The sequence below is a fragment of the Falco punctatus genome (genome assembly GCF_963210335.1).
Source record: "Falco punctatus genome assembly, chromosome: 7".
Classification (NCBI taxonomy): domain Eukaryota; kingdom Metazoa; phylum Chordata; class Aves; order Falconiformes; family Falconidae; genus Falco; species Falco punctatus.
This window is the reverse complement of record NC_137587.1, coordinates 58,757,714-58,776,993: the sequence shown is the minus strand read 5'-3', so window position 1 is coordinate 58,776,993 and position 19,280 is coordinate 58,757,714. Positions and strand designations below refer to the sequence as shown.

General features: G+C 39.1%; 1 protein-coding gene across 2 annotated transcripts in view; it reads right to left on the bottom strand.

Annotated features, from left to right (window-relative positions):
• Positions 1-19,280, bottom strand: part of TRPM7 (transient receptor potential cation channel subfamily M member 7) — a 69,402-nt gene that overhangs the window by 37,559 nt on the left and 12,563 nt on the right. Inside the window, exon 1 of one of the 2 annotated variants that reach the window (XM_080394695.1) lies at positions 1,133-1,550. The exons of the other annotated variant lie outside the window; for it this stretch is intronic. The gene's annotated coding sequence lies outside the window, so the exon portion shown is untranslated. Of the gene's footprint in view, positions 1-1,132; positions 1,551-19,280 lie in introns of those variants that run through there. 2 annotated transcript variants of the gene reach the window in all.

Sequence of the window (19,280 nt, the reverse complement as noted above, 5' to 3'; positions counted from 1 at the left end):
GTCCCTATAAAAGCATCTCACACCGCCTAAAAGTTGAGATAACCAGAATCATTATGTAATTATACACAATTCCCTTAAAATCCAAAGTAATGTTTTCAAAGCTAACATTTAAATAGCAAGAATTTGCAATATGCAAATAAAGATGCACCCAAAAAAACCCCAAACAACTTAAAAATATACTGTTTACCTTCCTAAGAAAAAAAAGTTACAATTTTTAAAACTTAACCACACTGCAGTGAGAAACAAATAATCTCATCTATTTACCTCTTCACTAAAGTAAAATTTTCATCTTGAAATTGCAGGTAGCAACACTGGCAATCTTTTCTAGTAGCAATAAATAGGTCACAACCTTTGTTCTTCATCAAGAAACTTTTCATTTCAATACACAAATTTAATTAGCAACCCTAATTTTAACCTTAAACTTGAAACATATTCTGAAACATGAAATTAAGGAGGTTTACTTCTTCAAATGCTTACCTGTTCCAATAGCTGGACATAATTTTATTTCAGTTACTTTAAGCAACCATTAACATATGTTATCTTACATGATAATCTCAGGATTACATGCTAAATGATATCATCATGTACAATGTCTACGTCACATTTCAGCAATACATTAGGAAAGGAACTCAGACATGATTTTTAGTAATTAAAAACAAGAAATCAGTCTTGGGATGCCGATTTGCACATTATGCAAGATTACTTTAAATTCTTTTTAACACTGCGTTAAAATTTCTTCCTTGCTGACAGCATGTCCTGTTCTACAGTTACACTTTACCTTTAGAAAAACGTGAGAAGTTTCATACCTGTTCTATTTTACAATGAGGGGAAAAAACCCAACTGCTGTATATTCTTCACAGGTATCTACAATAGAGGTCTGTGGAAGCTATGAAGAAACTAAGATATTTTTTTCCAGATCTATTATAACAGAAGATTCAGTAAAGATGGGTAGTTTTTCACTCATCACAATTTCAAGATCAGTTTAAGATAATACCAAGAAATTATTACAGGTAAGAATGTACCAGCTAGTTTTAATATAGGTCCCTGGAAAACTGCTCCTGAATTCCCCACCCTCTTTCAAAATATTTCCCAGACTCAGCAGATCTTTCCCACATTGTTCATCACGATCTACCTTCCAATATTTTGTTTTAGTGAACTTTGACTATGAATCTGTCAAGATGGCAAACAACTCCTGCTCCAGTTTCTGTCCTAATGTTGACGGTCACCGGTCTCTTCCAAGGAGGATGGGAAGGTGCAGGGTACAAGTGCTCCCAAGAGAGAAAGAAGGGTAGGAGAAAGGGATGCAGAATCCACAGGGAACAACCATGGCGGGGAAGAAGAGCTGTGAACAACAGAACGAGCACATACACCATATATTTGAGATTTAAATTCATTTTTTAAACACCTGGTATAAATAGCCAAAGCCATTAGTTCCCACCGTCCTACCTCCTTTCCCTATACATTGGAAAGGATGCTGTTGCAAAAGAAGAAATCAAGCAAGGGAAAAGCAGGATATTAGACATTATAAGCAAACATGGAGTTAGGAAGGATTCTATCACATTTATGGTGCTTTTCCCTCCTTTTTGGTTTTTTCCTTTTCTTTTGGAGCAGAAGATCCAAGTGACTGAATCTTAACAGGATTGTGAAAGAGAAGATCTCTTCCTCCGCTGTCCTCAAAGTCCTTCTAATCTTTCAGTAGCTCTCCTTTGTCCTTGGGTAAGAAAAAAGAAGCACATCACTTTCCACGAAGAAGCTGGGTATTTCCTATAGGACATCTGCGCCTTACATGAGCTGGGCTCAAAACACCTTTATCTCTTCTCTATCTTTATCAGAAGATTAGCAATGTTATAAAAATAAATTTGATATAAGTGTATATGTACCTTTATGTATATTTATTGTACTCTACGTAAAAATACACATACAGTAGGTAGTCCAAATTCTCAGCTTCTTCCTCTCATAGTACTTTTTTAACACTATCAAGCCTCAGCCTCTGTGGTATGAATACCAGTTCCAGAAGCTGCTTTCTTAGCTGAGTGTCCCCACTGTTTATATGGGTACGTATTTTTGTATTTCATTTCTTAAAACTGAGATCTTGTATAGACCATTACCTTAACATGGCAGTTGTTCAAGCTTACATATGAACTCTGCAGATCCTCCAGAATACAAAAAGATAAAGAAGAGTAATTTAATACTTAAATGTTTTAGCCAGCTGGCTAAAACCACACCTTGGAGCAAGCTATCACAGGCATAGCATGCTAGATATTGAAAGCTGAAGTATATAAACCACAAGTAATTGCGTCAATTGCTCCATGCAATAGTGTTTTATTATTAAGTGGTAATCAAAGCTGGGGAGAAGGAACACTGGCTCACCATGTGCAACACCACTTTTCATAATAAACGGTTCTGAAAATTTAAACAAACAAAAAACCCACAAACCAAGCATTGATTAATTTTTATCTTAAAGAATGTATAGTTCTAACCGCTCATCGAGGATTTCTCTCTATTCTTCAGCAGTGAAAGTATTTTCATTAAGGCATGAGTAAATCTATGCTATTTACACAGAGAAGGCTCTATTACATTATTAAAACATAATTGGAACTTTTCATTTGCTAAAATTAACTCTGAACTCCTCTATGCTGATTGATCTTTATTGCAAGATATTTTATACAGATCTCGCTAATTAGAGTCTTGTTTTCAGTTGAGGGGAAAAGAAAAAATTCAAAATGCAAACCAAGAAGAGAACACTAACTAAGAGACATTTCCCATAAATGGCTAAAGATCATATTAAAAATGTAGGAAGAACCGACACACATTATTGCCTTCCCTGTAAATAAGACCTATTATTACATAATGTTTTTGTGACAACCAGAAAAAGGAAGATGACATAAGGACACTGTTAAGATAAATTAGTTGCAGCAATTACCTCTATAGAAATAGTTCCTTGTCAGCTAAAGGTTAAGTTACAATAGGAAATCCAGCCAAGTACTCAAAAATCAGTATGCAAGTTATCAAGACTTAGAAAAACTGCCTGCTCTTATTAAAGCTTTTAATCACAGAACTACACCTCTTAAACTCTTGCTTCCAGTAATGGGGCAACTACTGCTGATTGGAGTGACCTGCTTTGCTAGCATGTTAAGAAGGTGTACCTTATAGAAGGTGTACCTCCTAGAAGGTGTACCTCACGTAATGGTTACAGGCAACATGGCTCAGGAGCTCTTGACACAAAAAATGAGCCTTGTAGTGCAGCTAGTCAAGAAAAAGGAAAGAAAAAGGGGGGAAAAAAGGAACTATGAACTTTTTTGCTCAGTCTTTAAGCTGTAGAGGGTTATGCAAGATACCCCACTCTGGTTGTACAGATTTCTGAGCAAACAACAAAGTTCACTGTGTCTTTTGGTACTTCTGAAAGAACTTAAACAAAAAGCACATAGATTTTATTCAATGAACTAGAAGAGATATACTCGCCCCAGGATCATGATTAAAGGAAATACTTTAAACTATTTCCAATAAAAAACTCCTTTCATAAAGTTTCTTGAGTGCTGAAACAATTGTAATTGCTATTCGAAACAAAACGTACCCACGTATTTTCTGAACTACGAACTCAAGAGGATGCGTGCCCGACCTCAGTATTTCCCACTTCTGGAAGTATCTAAATGCCAAAATAATCCCACAGCCTGTTAGAACAGGTGGAAGTTTTACCATAGCTGGTTTAGTATTAGCTATTTTTGATTCAGCAATAGCAGTAGCACTCCAAAGCACCAGTAATGGAAATTATTTAAGTGTACCTGCTCAAGATGCAAGGAATTCCTTACGTTATCTTCACTGAAATTCACTATGGATATTTTTAGCAAGTGTCCTTGTAGAATGAAACTTTGAACACAAAGCTAACTATAAATTAAGGTTATATAGATAGGAGGTTACATACAAAAAGAAGCAGTCACCAAAGTACAGTATGAGATCAGGTCTCAGAAAAAAACCCCAACCACCTACCACTCTCCCAGCTTCAACTCACGTAAGAGTTTATGAGCCTCTCATTCAACATATTAAAATAGTAAGACAACTAAGTTCTAGCAGGGCAGTAATTTATGCACAGAGTATGGCAAAGCCTTATAAAACTATTGTGAAATTCTCCAAGTTTATCCAACAAGTTTGGGCTGAATTATTTTCTGTATAGAAAGTAAGCCTTCCTGTTTTGCAAGATCTCAGAATAACTTCCATGGCTTTCAATGAACACAAATATGGCAAGTATAAATACACTGTATAACTGACAAAAGGATCCCAGTTTATTCCTTCTGCTCATTTGTGATGCTATATACCGTTGGAGGTTCATAAATTATAGAATATGCTACAAAACTAAAATTTAACTTATCTCAGATATATTGCTCTCAAACCTGCAACGCTGCATGCCAACCCAGCCATTCTACTGACAGTTTTTCTATAGAGCTGACCTGCTAAATCGGGAAACTGACCTGGATTTTAAAAACTGTATTCCAAACTGTGACTTTTGTGGAAAGCTGATAATTGATATTACAATTACTGACTGTGTACTGATTTGAACCTCCATTTCAAATTTAGAAGTCACATCACTTTCTATGGCACGTCGTATTTCATCTTTCAAATCTTCACTTACACCATATGGCAGTTCAATATATGCAATAGTTTTTAAAGGAAGAGATCTTCCAATTTCATTTGTCCTTTATTTAAAAATAGACTCTGTATTCTTTCCCTACCACCTCCAATTTTCCAAAAAGCTTAAGTTTCCATTTGGGCAAAAGAAAATACATGGAAAGTTTCAGTGAGCCTGAAAACAAGAAGATACAGTGGAAACTGCAGCAGGAATAGCCATGCTTGCCCTGCCATAGAGCAGTCCTGTCTGCAGGACACTTGCAACCAACAAGATAAATTTCAAAACATTTCTAAGTGACACCCTGTACTAAGCACATCCTTTAGCTTGCCTGTTCAAGGAAACATCCACCACCGAGTTACTGCTTCTTATATAACTATACGTACTGCACGCACTCTTGTCCTGATTTACCAGAGGATCTCTTATCTAATTGACCCAACTCCATCAGCCAAACACGTGCTGTGCCGTGGGACTGAACTGTGATCCCTGCCCGGCCAACTCACCCCTAGCTGAGCACCGGCCTCCCGCAGCTACAGCTGAGAGGCAGAAATTCCAGACAAACCTTTATCTTATCGCTCGTATACTCAATACGTCAAATAAAACCAAATAAAGCCAAACCACCAGGACGAAAATGATACCCAATTAAATCAACGCATATTGAGTCGTTTAGAATTCATAAAACTTACTGTGGGAAGAGGTGCCATAAATAAAACACACGCTAGCTCTCTGCAGAGATTTCCAGCAGGGGCTTCAAACCCTTAAGGTGGTAAGATCTGCTCTCCAGGCAAAGTACCTGGGCTTGTTCATGGCACAAATTAACTGAACGATACTAAAAACGTGCATCCCAGGATGAGCTAAGGAACAAAGCCACTGTGTGTGGGGTGAAGAGTTATCTTAAAGACAGTTATACCTATATTTCCCCCCCCAAAACACCTAAAGTTTTGTATTAAAAATGCTAGCAGACCACAACTCACGTTCCTCACGGAAACATTTATCATTTGAGGAAAGTCTTCAGAACTTCAGCTAACATTAAGTAAATAAGCAGATGGGAGGAAAAAAGAAAAAGGTAGGCAGTTTGATGCCACTTATTTGCTAACGCTTGTTTCAAACTCTTGGCTCCAGCAAACCCCAGACATTTAATTTACTTGCTTTCCTTGCAATTTAAAATTACATACCTCTATAATTACTGTTTGGGGTTTTTTGTTTTGTTTTTTTAAAGGAGGGGGGAAGAAAACAAAGCATTTAGCCAGCTAGTATTACAAACTATATTTAAAAGACTCTCTGCTAAAAAGTAACAGTGCTGTCTGTCCAGAGGATACAAAACACACAGAAAAAACCTACAAAATTTGTTCTTGAATCAATAACTAGAGTATCAGTCAACCTTATCGATTTTTTTAAAGTAACTGCTATAGAAAATATGGATATGTGCAATACTAGATAGACAAAAAGGCCCAAATATTTTCACAATGCCAAATGATACTTACACAGAGGGCTTTAACGTACCCCTGTGAAGGATATAACTCAAAGAGAACTTGTGCATTAAACTGTTGTTTAATCCACTACAAACAAAAATATTTGCAAGGATATTTTACCTGCTGTCCACATCAGGATTATTTCATTATTATTCTGAAACAACTACCAGCCTCATCTACAAGCAAAACTGTTGTTTCATTTATTTTTTTCCCAAACCCATTTGGGCACACTTGTTGTCACAGAACTCGACCGGATCAGGCAGACAGACCCATCACGCACTAAAGGTGTCTCTGCTATGTTGATGATCCTGTTCCGAGCAGAACAGTTCACCCGGCTTCACCTGACTCATAAGACACCAAACAGCTCTCGTTTTCTGGGTTGAAAGACTTCTCCAGTGAAAATACTGCTACGGTCCTGAAAATACATTGCTCAACAGCAAAAAAATACCGGTTTTATTTTAAATAAAAACTGTTGAGGAAGTAGGGAAGGGAAGGGAAAAGGGCATCAGAGAAAGCTTTCTGCACGCTGTGTTCAGCAGCAGACCTCCAATGAGCCAGTGAGCAAAGATAGGAATCTTCAAATCAATGGCTCCCTTAGTGCCGAAAACAAACCTTCAACAATCCCATTCTTCATTAAACAGTTCAGGAGATTTGCTCTGAACAGATTTCACAGAAATCCAGGTCTCTAACAGAGTAGCTATTGTTTCATCAAGTTCTTCTCTGACGTAACGCAGTCGCCACAGAACTCACCACATCCACATGCAGGTCTGGATGCAAAGAACACTTGGGATTTGTCAAAAGCGATTTTTACAGCTCTCTTGAACTTGAAAAAAATTATTCCTATGTGCTATTTGGAGAACTGGCTGCTTCTGTGAGAATTTTTTCACCATACAATCACAAAGCATAAAATTGTCTGGGGAATTTTTTTGTAGATTCATTTAATTCAGAAGACCATAAATTCTTATACAGAATTTAACATTCCGGAGTTGTTATTCTTAATCCTGATGCACCAGAATAAAACCCACAACAGACCTAACATTGTTGGGACACTTCTATTACATCCAAACTCAATCCACTTTACCCACGTTACTGGGAAAGTTATGTTCTAGCTTCAGTACGGGTCTTTCAGTGGAAATTTTGGGGCAAATCCAGCATATTTTAAATAATTTTTTTTAAATTGCTGGTTTAACACCCAAGGGAACATGCATGCTGTTCTGTAGTAAGACCAGTCATAAAATTACTCCTCCTTTCTAGAAAGCATTTAATCTTAAAATGCATACACCATCCATACAAGGCATTAAAAAGAGATTAACTAATAATAATCCATAAAATATATTTTATCTATTAAAATACAAAAATATAAATTAAGATATACTTGGGAAATATTTCACAATTGATTCTACAGCATGAGATATCTCAGGTCACAATGGAATATCAGTTGATTTCAGAAGAGACACACACACTGGTGTAATTCCAGAACAGCTTTCTCTCAGCCAAGAGAACAATAAACACCTTTGGAGTTAAATGTCCAATTATAACAGATACAGTAATTAAATAAACCTGCCAAAACCAGAGACTCTGTAAGACTGTGTCAGCATAGCAGATGGCATGCTGGGGCGGCGAGGGGGAGGGGGGCAAGGAGAGCAATGCATTTTTATTTCCCAGCTTTCAGATCCCAACAGATTTTGGAATTTTAGTAGAAAAAGAAAACACAGCAGAAGGTAAACCAGTTTCACTGCTGTAAACTGGGGTAAGTAAACTGATTTCAAAATAGTTCGCATTTCCAACCCTCCCAACTAATGAAATCCCAAGCTAAAAAAATTTCAGCCCTTCTAAAGAATCTATAAATTACTTTCTATGATCTCCTAGACCAATCACATTTCGATGCATTCCATAAAGCATTTCAAAACATACACCAAAGCTATGATCTAGAAGCAACAAACCACTGCGTTTTGAAAGAAGATGAAAATAATTCTTCACTCCCTAAAACTTAACAACCATGGATGAAAGAAAAGGATAAAAAGGGAGCATGTGGTAGTAACTGCAAGGAAAATACAGCCACAGCTTTTCAGCCAGCATTTTTAACTCTAATACCCACTTAGTTCAAATGAGAGGTTCCAAAAAAATACATGGCAGAAGTACATAGGAATGTCTGCAAACCTGTCATACAGCGCCTGCTTCTTTCTGATGGGGTCCCTCCTTCAAAACCCATTTTTCATTCTGCCGGGTCACCCATCTAAACCAGTCCCAAATCTCTGACGTTTTTAAACAGACTGCTTTGCCTTCCTTATCTACAGAGATAGAACTGTATAGTCTGCATCCCCTTTACCTCTCTCAGCAGCACCCACTTAGCTGCAGCCTGCAATCGTTCTAACCTTACCGCTGATGCAGACTGCAAGCCTACATGCTCCCTTAAATGAGACCACCAGCAGGAAGGTAGAGTCAGCGTAACTACTCACCAACACGCAACAGAAACCCTGCCACGCCTTTTCAGGTGGGTCAGATAATTTCTGTGGGTATCAAGGATGGCCACCCTCCCTGGTCCTTTCCGCAGGGACCGACGGGACACACTGAATGGCTGTGGAAGCCTCTGCACCTCCTGGCTCACCAGATTTACTCCACAGGAAAGAATTAGTTTGGTTCATACCTCACATTTCTGGCAGCTGCTGGGCTTACCTTGCACGTGCCACATAGGGTGTATGAACAGACAATCCATAAACTCTGGGTTTATTTCTGGAAGGAATGAGACTTGGGGCACGCTTTCAGAGGTAAAACAATTCACATAGCCTGGATCCGTTGCCTGTCCTCCCCGAGCAACTTCCAGTCCCTTCCCCATCACGTAGGGAATACAAATCACAGATGCAAGAAACGAGTTTGTGACCACCTCTGGTAATAAAGCAGTAGGAAAGGGTTCCTGTGAGCAGCCAAATAATTAAACCCTACCCTTGATTTGCTTCCGATTTGTTCCCAGATGAAAAAAAGCTCAACTGGCAGCCACTATTCATAGATAGCATACAGGCTTGCAAGTTCACCTCACCTTCTGCAAAGGATGTATTTCAGCTTTATTTGAGCTGCAGATTTAAAGAAGGTCCTCCCTTTCTAGCTCATGAAGTGCATGAACATCTGATTAATGCATTAGGTGCTGAAGCACATTAAAACTACAAAAGCAAGCTGGAAGGGTGGATGTTGTTCATCTTGCTCTACCACTTACTCAGGCTGTTCCCATTTACAGATCTGACTTATTTTTAATGTACAAATAAAGGTACTTCTCCATCATCACAGCAAAGATTTTGGTGCCTGCTGACTTAAGTAGGCTATTATTAACTCACTAGAGCGATGGAAACTTGTTATCACTATGGGATTTTTGACATAGCTAGCCTCAGACAACCCTCTGAATATCCAAAACACCACCAAAAAAACATAACCAAAACATTATGCCTACATTTAAATTATTACAAATCAATAATATTTCTCTGTAGCATGGGTGAGAGGAAAAGGCAAGAGAAAGTGCTAGTGGGACATGAAATAGGTGACAGCACCAAATTACTGCTAAGGATGATGACATTTCACATAACTTATCTTTAGACACGGTATCAAGGAAACCCGATTTCTTTTTATGACCAAGACTACCAACATTAGGAAAGAGGCCCGCAAGCAAACAAACAAAGAAGCACCTGAAACAGATTTGGAATTCTGTTCACTTTAACAGCAAGTACAATTTAAAAAAAAAAAAACAACAAAAACAACAAAAGTCACTTTGTGTAAGTTACAGAAATCACCTCAGAGCAGAAAATTAAGATTAGGCTGGTCCCAGGCTAGAATTAAAATATCAGCACTGGAGCCCACTGCCTGAGGAAGACAGAAGTCAGTCATACAACCCTTGAACTGTTCTCACTTCCTTCGCAAGAGGAATGCACGTGCATTACTCACGGACAGGATCATGGAGGTGTGATGGGGTACACGCCTGCACACCGATGTCCCAGTATTTGCTAGCTACAGCAGGGGAAGCGAACATTTCGGTCAGCTCTCTACAGCGAGCAGAGTTCTTGGGAGATTAGAACAGGATGGAGAAAGTAGGGTGAGCTGGGAGAAAAGCCAAAACAAGAATTTGCTTAGTATATTTCACCTACTGTCGAATTACAAAGACTTAAGCGTTTTTAAATTCAGCTCACTGACAAAGAGCTACTGGATTCAGTTACACTTCCATTGCCCCCAGGAGAGAGAACCAGCTCTCCTCCCAGGGCGAGCTAGGTCTGCAGTTGCTCAAGAGTGCACGCCGCCCGCAGCCCTCATCTCAGGGCACAAGTAGCATGACAGCATTCTAGAGACATCCGTGTACCTGGACTCTTATCAGAAGATAAAGCTCCCCACTAAAACCATTTCAGTAGTTTCTGTTTACTCTAGAAAAGTGCAAAGAAGAAACTTAACTGGGTTTATTTAGGCAAATGTGAAAGCAGCTAATTACTATCTGAAATAATATATAATGCTTATTTAGGCATTTTTAAAAATTTCCACCCTCTGTTTTTGAGGGGAACAGCTGTTTGAGCTACTGTGTCTTATAGTGTTGATATAATGAGGCTAGTCAAACATAAAAATTGAGCTCTCCATCACAACCTCATGATGACTGCTTGAAATATTCTTTTACACTGATTTTCCCATTAGCATCCAACCATTTTATTATTAGTAGGTTTTGAAAGTCTCAGCTACACTCTTGCATCCCTCTTCATTAATCTTTCTTTTAAATATTATAGCCAGACCTGTAAAACCTACACAATGCAACGTACTGTGAGAGAGCTTAAAGTCATTCATTTTACCTCCAAGTCAATACTCAGGCTGCTAAAACGTACCATTTGACTGCACCATTTACCAAAAGCACTACCAAGCTTCTTATCTTACACATACTTCACAGCATTGCTAATTAAGATACAAGCACAGACATCCTAATGCCTAACTACTGACTTAAACCTAGGTCTGGCTAGCTCTAATGCAGAGGGTAAGAGAAGATGGTGTTTCTCCTACCCTAGTAAACTTGAGTTCCCCAGCTGGGTATTCAGATATCAAATCAAAAGCACAAAACTCTTATCAAACACTTGTATGGACTTGAAATACTCTGATTCATCAAGTTGGATAATACCAACTAAAAAGCAGAATGATCTGTGAGGACAAAAACTCCCTTTTTGCTCTAGCAAGGAAAACTAAATATATTTGATAAAATGAAAATCAACTCAAGGAAAAAAATATCTGAAATGTAAAACAGGATATCCATTCCAGATGACTGTTCACTAACCGAAGGTATAATGAAGCAATGCAGGTAGGATATACAATTTACTGTCTCCATCTTATCTCCTAATTTTTGCTTATTGCATAGTGGTAGAGGTATTACCTACTCAAGCAGGTCAAAGAAAGTACAGTTTTTCAGCTCTCCCACCAAATGCCGATGCAGAATTGCAGGCTACCCACAGAACCGAACTAGCTGCAACACCTCCATGTTAAACACCACAAGCCTAAATAACCACGCCAAAATTAAATAAATGATTTTCAGAAATAGCTTTTTTTTGTGGAGTGGGGGGAACAACTAATTAAATTATATTGAGAGATCACAGCACCACTTGCACTTTGTAAATGTTTTCTGTTTATTATACTTCCAGCGCACTCACTTCCAGTAAAGCTCACCAGTGCTGAGTGGTACGTGGCACAAAGACCCGCCTAAGCTGTACTGGACTTACACCTCAAGCTCCCCTCCAGCCTACGGGGAGAAAGGATTGCAGACAGACTATCATTCTAGAGAAAGAAAAGACAACAGTAAGGAGGTGGAGGTCCTGGTAACGGCAAAGCCAAGATACATACGGGAAATATTTGCTTTAACAGATGCAATTCTTCAAATTATACAGCCAGGGTGCAGTCAGAGAAGGCAAAGTTGATTGAACTCCCTAAGCAGCACCACATTATTTCCAGGAAAAAAGGAGGAGGTAGCTCTGATGTCAGAATGCACTGATTCAGATGCAAACTGGGCAGCAAACTAAGGCACAGGAAAGGACCACAGGGCCACGATGAGGGTGGGAAGCAAAACATCCCCTTTGGTAGCAGTAAGATACTGGGTTAGCAAAACAGCTGAGCTGATCTAAGCATACTGTCAAGGTACATCAAAATAATCCCCCAAAGCCTACTTACTCTAGGCATCCAGGAAAAGACTACAGATCTGTCACACTTTAAAAAGGCATTCTTTTTAAGCACCTGTATCCTGATGTTCAGGAAGGAAAGGAAGCTAACTGTATTTCTTTATTTCTCGGAGAGCTGCCAATGAAGCAAGAACATACTGCCTAAGGTCACATTTTAGGTGAGAAGATACCCTGGGTTTAAGAATAGCATCCATTCTCATCTGGCACTAAAGATTTTTTTTCTAATTCATGGTATAATTAAAACCCAACTAACTCCTAATACATTAATTAGAAGAGATTTTTCTTGTCCTGCATGCAAGATCTTTATATTTACCAGAAAAACCCAGTAATGACACCCAAGAGGATAGTCAAAAAAGACCAACCTTATCTTAGCAGTGCTAATTTTTCCTACGTTCTCTCTGCAGAGAGGAAAGAAAAGAGCTGCTCTGAATCCCCCTCAGTCCCCACTGTGCAAGCCTAGGGACTCACTGCCTAATTAGCTTTTGCGAATAATCCTCCCCCTCTCTGCAAAGTCTACCTGTATTCTGCAGATCATCTACATCCATGTGACCAGAAAACATCTTTCTACAACCTGAAAACAGGATTTTTCTGAAAGCAGAAAAGATTCAGTCTTGCACATTTTCTACAGCACAAAGAAAGTGCAGCCTAAAGTATACTGTATCGTGTTGTCCAGCAAAGTACTATGATTATACTAGTACCAAATATTTCTCTTGTGGGCTACAAAACACCGAGCACAACCAGATGATGCATTCAAACAATGACTCGTTTGTTAGCAGCCTTCATCACCGCAGAACGTTCACCTGTAATGCTAGCTGGCAGCCCAAACCAGGACAAGGATGATGAGTGCTTTCTGCCCTCTTTCCCTACATAAGCAACATAAAAAGACCGCATTGTTTCACTACTGTATTTGAAACAATTACAGAGAAATTAACAGTGAAGAATCCACAACTGCTACATACAGAGGTAGGTTTTACACGGAAAACTGCACGCATACAAACTGTTCTTTCTACAGCTGAAAACTGAAACGGGATTTTGCCACATAAAACTTTTACAAAAGAAACCAAGAATAAGACAGACCAATTGCTTAACAACGCAAAGGCTTCAGTCCTCATCAAGAGCATTTGTGAAGCTGGCACAAATTAAAAGGACAAAGGTTAGTTAGGGGGATATTTCTGCTTCTCAATGCCTCTGGCTGCCAAGCCAGTTCCTGCCGGTTTAAGAGGTTAATGTCCATCCCAACCTCACATCTTTGTTTAGTGCCCCTCAAGCAGGCCAAGGTAAGTGCTGGCAGGGCTGCCCCACAGGCTAGTCTGCAGCATAACCCTGCGAACATTTGCAGCAGCACGATCAAGGAGTCAGTAAACTACAGCTTGTGAAATCAGGAGTGAGCTTCTTCCAACTAGTTCTGCATCCAGAGGCGTTGCAACACCAGACGATGCTAAGTTCCTAGAAAGTTGTCTAGGATATTTGTCAGCTATGATATCAGTGATTCATTACTCTTTCCCTAGTGTGAGATTACTACCTTGAGCAGGAATTCGTTCAAGATCAATCACTCTCAGACTTTCTGGCCAGATCACCCTCAGCCATGCACTCTTCTAATGCCTTCAGCTGAAGCTCTATTAAATTTGCTGTTTAACAGAATGCTGCAAACTACAGTTTAGACAATACTGCAGCCAGGGAACACAGGAGAAACTGGTAAGACTTTGACATTTCAAACATCATTAACTGCACCTACTCCTGTAGATTAACTGATTTTTGTAATTGAAGAGAAAGTTGATTAACAGTTCTGTAATTACACAACCGGTTTTTTTAGGCTCAAATCATCTGTCACTTAAGCACATGCATAATTTAACCTATTCAGGTGACTGAAGTGATGCCTGACTAAATACTTGCATGACCGCAGCAGCCACAGGGACAGGCTTTGAAAGGAAGCAGAGCTTTTTCAGACTGGCTCTAGCCACAAACCAGTATGCCGCATTAAGCTTACTACACAAGACCAATACACATGCAATTTTAACAACGTTGCACATCGGTGTGACCCTCTTTGAACCTGGCCACATGGTTGCTGTGCTGAGCTCTGTCAGATATATTAGTAGCATGCAGCTTCGCACTCTCCTACCCCAAAGAAATAGGTTCAGCTTCTTGAGAAAGTGAAACAGGAACAGGAATAGCACTAGAAAGCAAATAAGCAGCATGTTAAGAAGATGGAGAGAAAAAAACTAGCATTATCATGTTATGTGAGACAAGTTACCAGCAGTGGATCATTTGCCAACAGAAATAACTTGATGGGAAGGGTCAAACTCATCTTGACGCAGCTCAGTGCACAGACTACAGCACAGCATACCTGGTAAAAAAGTCATCTTACATCTAGTAGCACACACTCAGAATGTCAAGAAAAGCATCCTATCTAAACAGAAATTTAGATACAGAAGTATTCCAGTGTCGCTACTACATGCCTGCAGTACAATTAGACCAGGTCTGCAATGCGATTTGGTTTATACTTCAAAGAGGCTACAGAACTTGACTTGTGATGGTGCAGCTCCATCCATGCCTGTGCACAAGGCTGTAAGACAGAGAAAACACTCATACAGAGAGGGTGGCACGCAGAGTAACCGAACACTTACTAATAGGATGGCACAAGTCAACTCTCAAGCACCTCAAAGCAAGCCTCCAAACCAGCTTCACAGCTCACATCAAGTTTAGGTGTGCCACAGTCCAATTTCCTAAGCCTCTGCACATGATCCCACCCTATCTCATAACAGCACTGGCACTTATGCAGTCACATGGAGAGCCAATCCAGGGAAATGACCGACAAAATAATTAATCCTAAAAGAAAAAAAAAAAAAAAAAAAAAAAAAAGGAAGTGATTAGAATACATGTTTGTTCAATTCAGATCCCGAAACAGTCACCAAGTACAGAGGGAAGCAAAAGAGACAGGTGGAAGGGTGACAGCCAGGGCTTAGGTGAGTTTAGACTGGATTACAGCCACACCTTTAAGAAGTTTTGGCAGATTTGGGAGCGGCTAGTAAAGATGCTATGGACTTGAACATCGACCCTGCCCTGCATCTGAGATTATTACCCTGCAACACACACATCCACACCTCAGGCACTCCAGGTCCGTCTTGGGAACTATATTGTCAATTAAGTGAGTAATAGTGGGAAGACCTGGACTGCTAAGTAGTACTCGTTCTAGAAGTGCCTTGAATCTAGAATTTTTTAGGCAAGGAGTGCTTGTGAAATACAGTATTCCTAACAGAGCAACCAGAAAATCATTTGCAGAAGGCATAAATGTAAATTTGAAGTCATGTTTGTCAAGTCCTCATTCACAAAAATTGATTACCACTTTGCAGTATTAGGCAAAGAAAAACTTCCCAGATATTAGGATAAGAACTGTCAACCAGAGTCATCTTGCAAAATACCACCAAGCACAAGGTAGGAGGCTACAAAGTGAAGGCATCTTTCTGTTTCTGTTGTCTCTTAGCAAAGATGACAAGAATCAAGTAGACAAGTAGATAAGATTAAGAAAACAACTACCTCTTTGGGTAGAGGTAAGTGGGAATGCTGCACAGAACAAAGGCTGGTATTCAGTTGCAATAATCATTGTGTTAAAACTGACAGAGCTGTAACCGACACTTTTCCCAGGCTTTGAAGATTACATAGTTATATTATGGTGAAAGACTGAACACCTAGATTAAATTAATTTAGAGCTGTAACAGCAGGAATGGATTAGTGTATGACAGCAAAAATATACTGCATTAATAACCCAAAAGGTTATCAGTAAAAAATAAAAACAAAAAATAAAAATCAGCAAATCAGAAATTAATAGAAATATGCCAATTCTCAGAACCTGCGGCTTCTTTTTTTAAAGTCTCTCTTGATTAGTAGTAAACAATTAAAGACAGAATTCAATAGCACTGGGAGTCATCCATATCCGACTTTGGGATCCCCAACTAGGAAGCAACAGGCTGTCACAGACCTTAAGAGAGTTCCAAAGCTCTCCAACTCAGAAAAAGGCCTCCCCAACCTTTTGTTATTACAATTACTAGCACTAAGTCTAGACATTGATAAGATTCACATGTGCATAACTTTCAGACATAGACAAGCTACAGGCACACATCTACCTATACTCTTTGAAAGTTAGCCAGTTGCACACACTGTGCAAAGCACATGATGTGCACGTAAACAAAATAAGCACTTCATGTTGGACTGTATCTGAGTGCTAACTAGTGATCTCCACAGACAGGTTGAAGATGAAGTATCAACCAAGCTTTCTGAAGTTGGATGATCTTCTGAAAATGTTAGCTGTCAAAGTACACACAACAGAGTACCAACTTGATTCTGGAATCAGCCTGTAACATTCCAATTTTGCAGCTGTAGAAAGTCAACAGATACGCTAGCACACATATCAAACGCCGTCCTCCTTCAGCTGAAATGAAATCAAATAAAAATGGGTTGGGATACACTAACCCCGCAACTGCACATCTGCCATACACACAGAGAGATCAAACATCTCAGAAAATCCGATAATAGGAAATGCATGAAACAGCTCGATTTTGAATGAGTTTGTAAGAGTCTTTAGGAAAAAAAAATATGTTGCTTTTAACAACATAAGTATTAAATAATTTGCAACTTTGATGCGACTTTTAGAATTTATTAAAAAAAAAAAAACACACACAGACACTCCCAGAATTAAGGTTTAATCCAAGCCTACCACCTCAGTAACATCTGAACTTTGGTTAAGGGGAAGAAAATGCAGAACTTATATACCAAGTTTAATCTGTTCTAATGTGCTGTCAAGTTTGTTACCATACTTTAAAATCTTCTTGGCAATCAACCACTACATTTATTTTACAGGCTATTCCTGCAACATCCTCATACCATATGTTGTCAAACCACTTTCCACAGTTAAATATTCTAGTCCTTTCATAAGGCAGCTTTTGGGAATTATCAGCACCACAATCAGCAACAGCTATTTTTCTCCCTGTATCTCCCATACAGTTAGAATATTTTTTGCCCAATTCTTGAGAAGGAAAAAACCAAACCAATACAGTTAAGGATAACAACATTAGTTATCCCAGTTTCTCTCTTGTTTTTTTTTATTTCATTATCCCATCAGAAGTTCACTGGCCTTTCCTTCTGTGGTAAGAAATCTCCTCTGCCCACCTAACAGCCATCAGACAACACGTGTTGTCCCTGCTTCCCTTCAAGAATTCTAGTGGCTGGGGAGAAAAACAAATTTGAGCTGTTCTGTGGTTCCAGCAAACCTGGTAGTTAAAGAAAGTGGCTCACACCCCTGCTTTAAAATGTCTCATATCCACTTTACATACTAAGCAAAATATGGGTGTAAAGGGGGCTGAAAAAACCTCACCACTCCTCAAAAAAACAGCATTCTCTCCACCAGTGCAACAGCTGTGATGGAGACCGGTCCGAAACACTGCTGCTGAGGCCCGTGGTCCCATCCAGCCGGATGCCATGGCTCAGTGTGCCAAACAGCACTGGGTTAGCGAGCAGCTGCTACCAGACAGAGCAGTCACCGCCCGCACACCCTGCCTCCTCCCCTGCGCAGCGGCACCGATGCCCCACTAATCCTGCGCCGAGCCAGGTCAGGAAGCTAAGCTTGCCAATACAAAGGTTTTGGGGGTTTACTTTTTTGGTTCTTTTGTTAGGTTAGCTTTCTATTACTTGAAATACAAAAATATCTACAATTCAAGTGAAAGAAAAGCTAAGCTTAAAGTAATAAAAATAACAGAAACCAAGGATGAGGTAGATCATTTTTGGTATAGGTTGTATCGTAATATATATTAACATGACACTATTACCTGTACATTCTCATGATTTGAGCAAAAGAGATGGAATTAAATCAAATAAAGGGCAGTAACAAGAGTGCAGAGAATACAATAGAGGAGAATGAAAGTTTCAGGCCAGGGAACATAAAGAAACAATGCAACAAACTCCCAAGTTTTACCACAGGTCAAGTCAGTATCATGGACTACTTTTGTAGAAATAATGAAGCATATAGACTAATTTATCAGAGGCCACTACCTACAGTAGTAGATACAGGCAGTATCAGAGGTAAGAAGTGACATTATCTTCAATAATCATGTTAAGTACCTTATCCAAATATACACACAGGGTAAGATTATTCAGTAATTTATCTGCTGAAAAGTCAACTGCCAGAATTTCAACCGGTGAAGCTAAAATACACCAAGACGGAATTATTCACATCAGAAACAAGAAACATGACCTCAAAGACAAAACTTCAATTCTGGAAAACACACACATTGATTTTACTGTCAGTTTGCCTTTAAAAAAGTAGACAAAGAAACCAGAACTGATGTTACTTGTTTCAGCAAATTAAGGTGGCACGCAAATATTGCGGCCAAAGTAGACACGATTAAAGGAAACGAAGGATTCCAAAAGAAATAAATATCTTAAAAAAAAAAAAAAAAAAAAAAAAGGAACAAGACAAAGATACATTTTTCAGGTTAAGTATATCGGCATGAGAAGTATCATTTCGTTGTCTTGATTTTTGAAGGCATAAGTCACGATTTCAAAATCCAACCTCAAGTCTTTAAAGACTAGAACTTCAAATTTGGGCTTGTTTCTGACAACACGCTGACAGCATCAGTTTAGTAAGAGTGTCACTGCTAGTATAGCTACGTATTAAACTCCTACTTAGGGTAATCAGGGTCTTTCTGGGAAAGAAAATTAAACCTGCTATGCAAAAACCTGTCAAGTACACAAACTGTTGACTATAAATGTATCTCCCTCCCTTCACACACACTTTTTGACAAGTCCTCTTAGAGACTGATTTGCAGCATTACTAGTGTAAAGTCGACAAACCTATACAGCCAAACTCTATTGTGTCAGCATCAATTACTTAAGTTCAAGACAACATTGATTAGTTTAGAAAACACTCATCTGTCATGACCGTCCACAAGGAGCGAACAGTTAACAGTAAGCACATCACGAAGGGACAAGAAAGAGAAGAAGGAGAAGTTTGGGTGT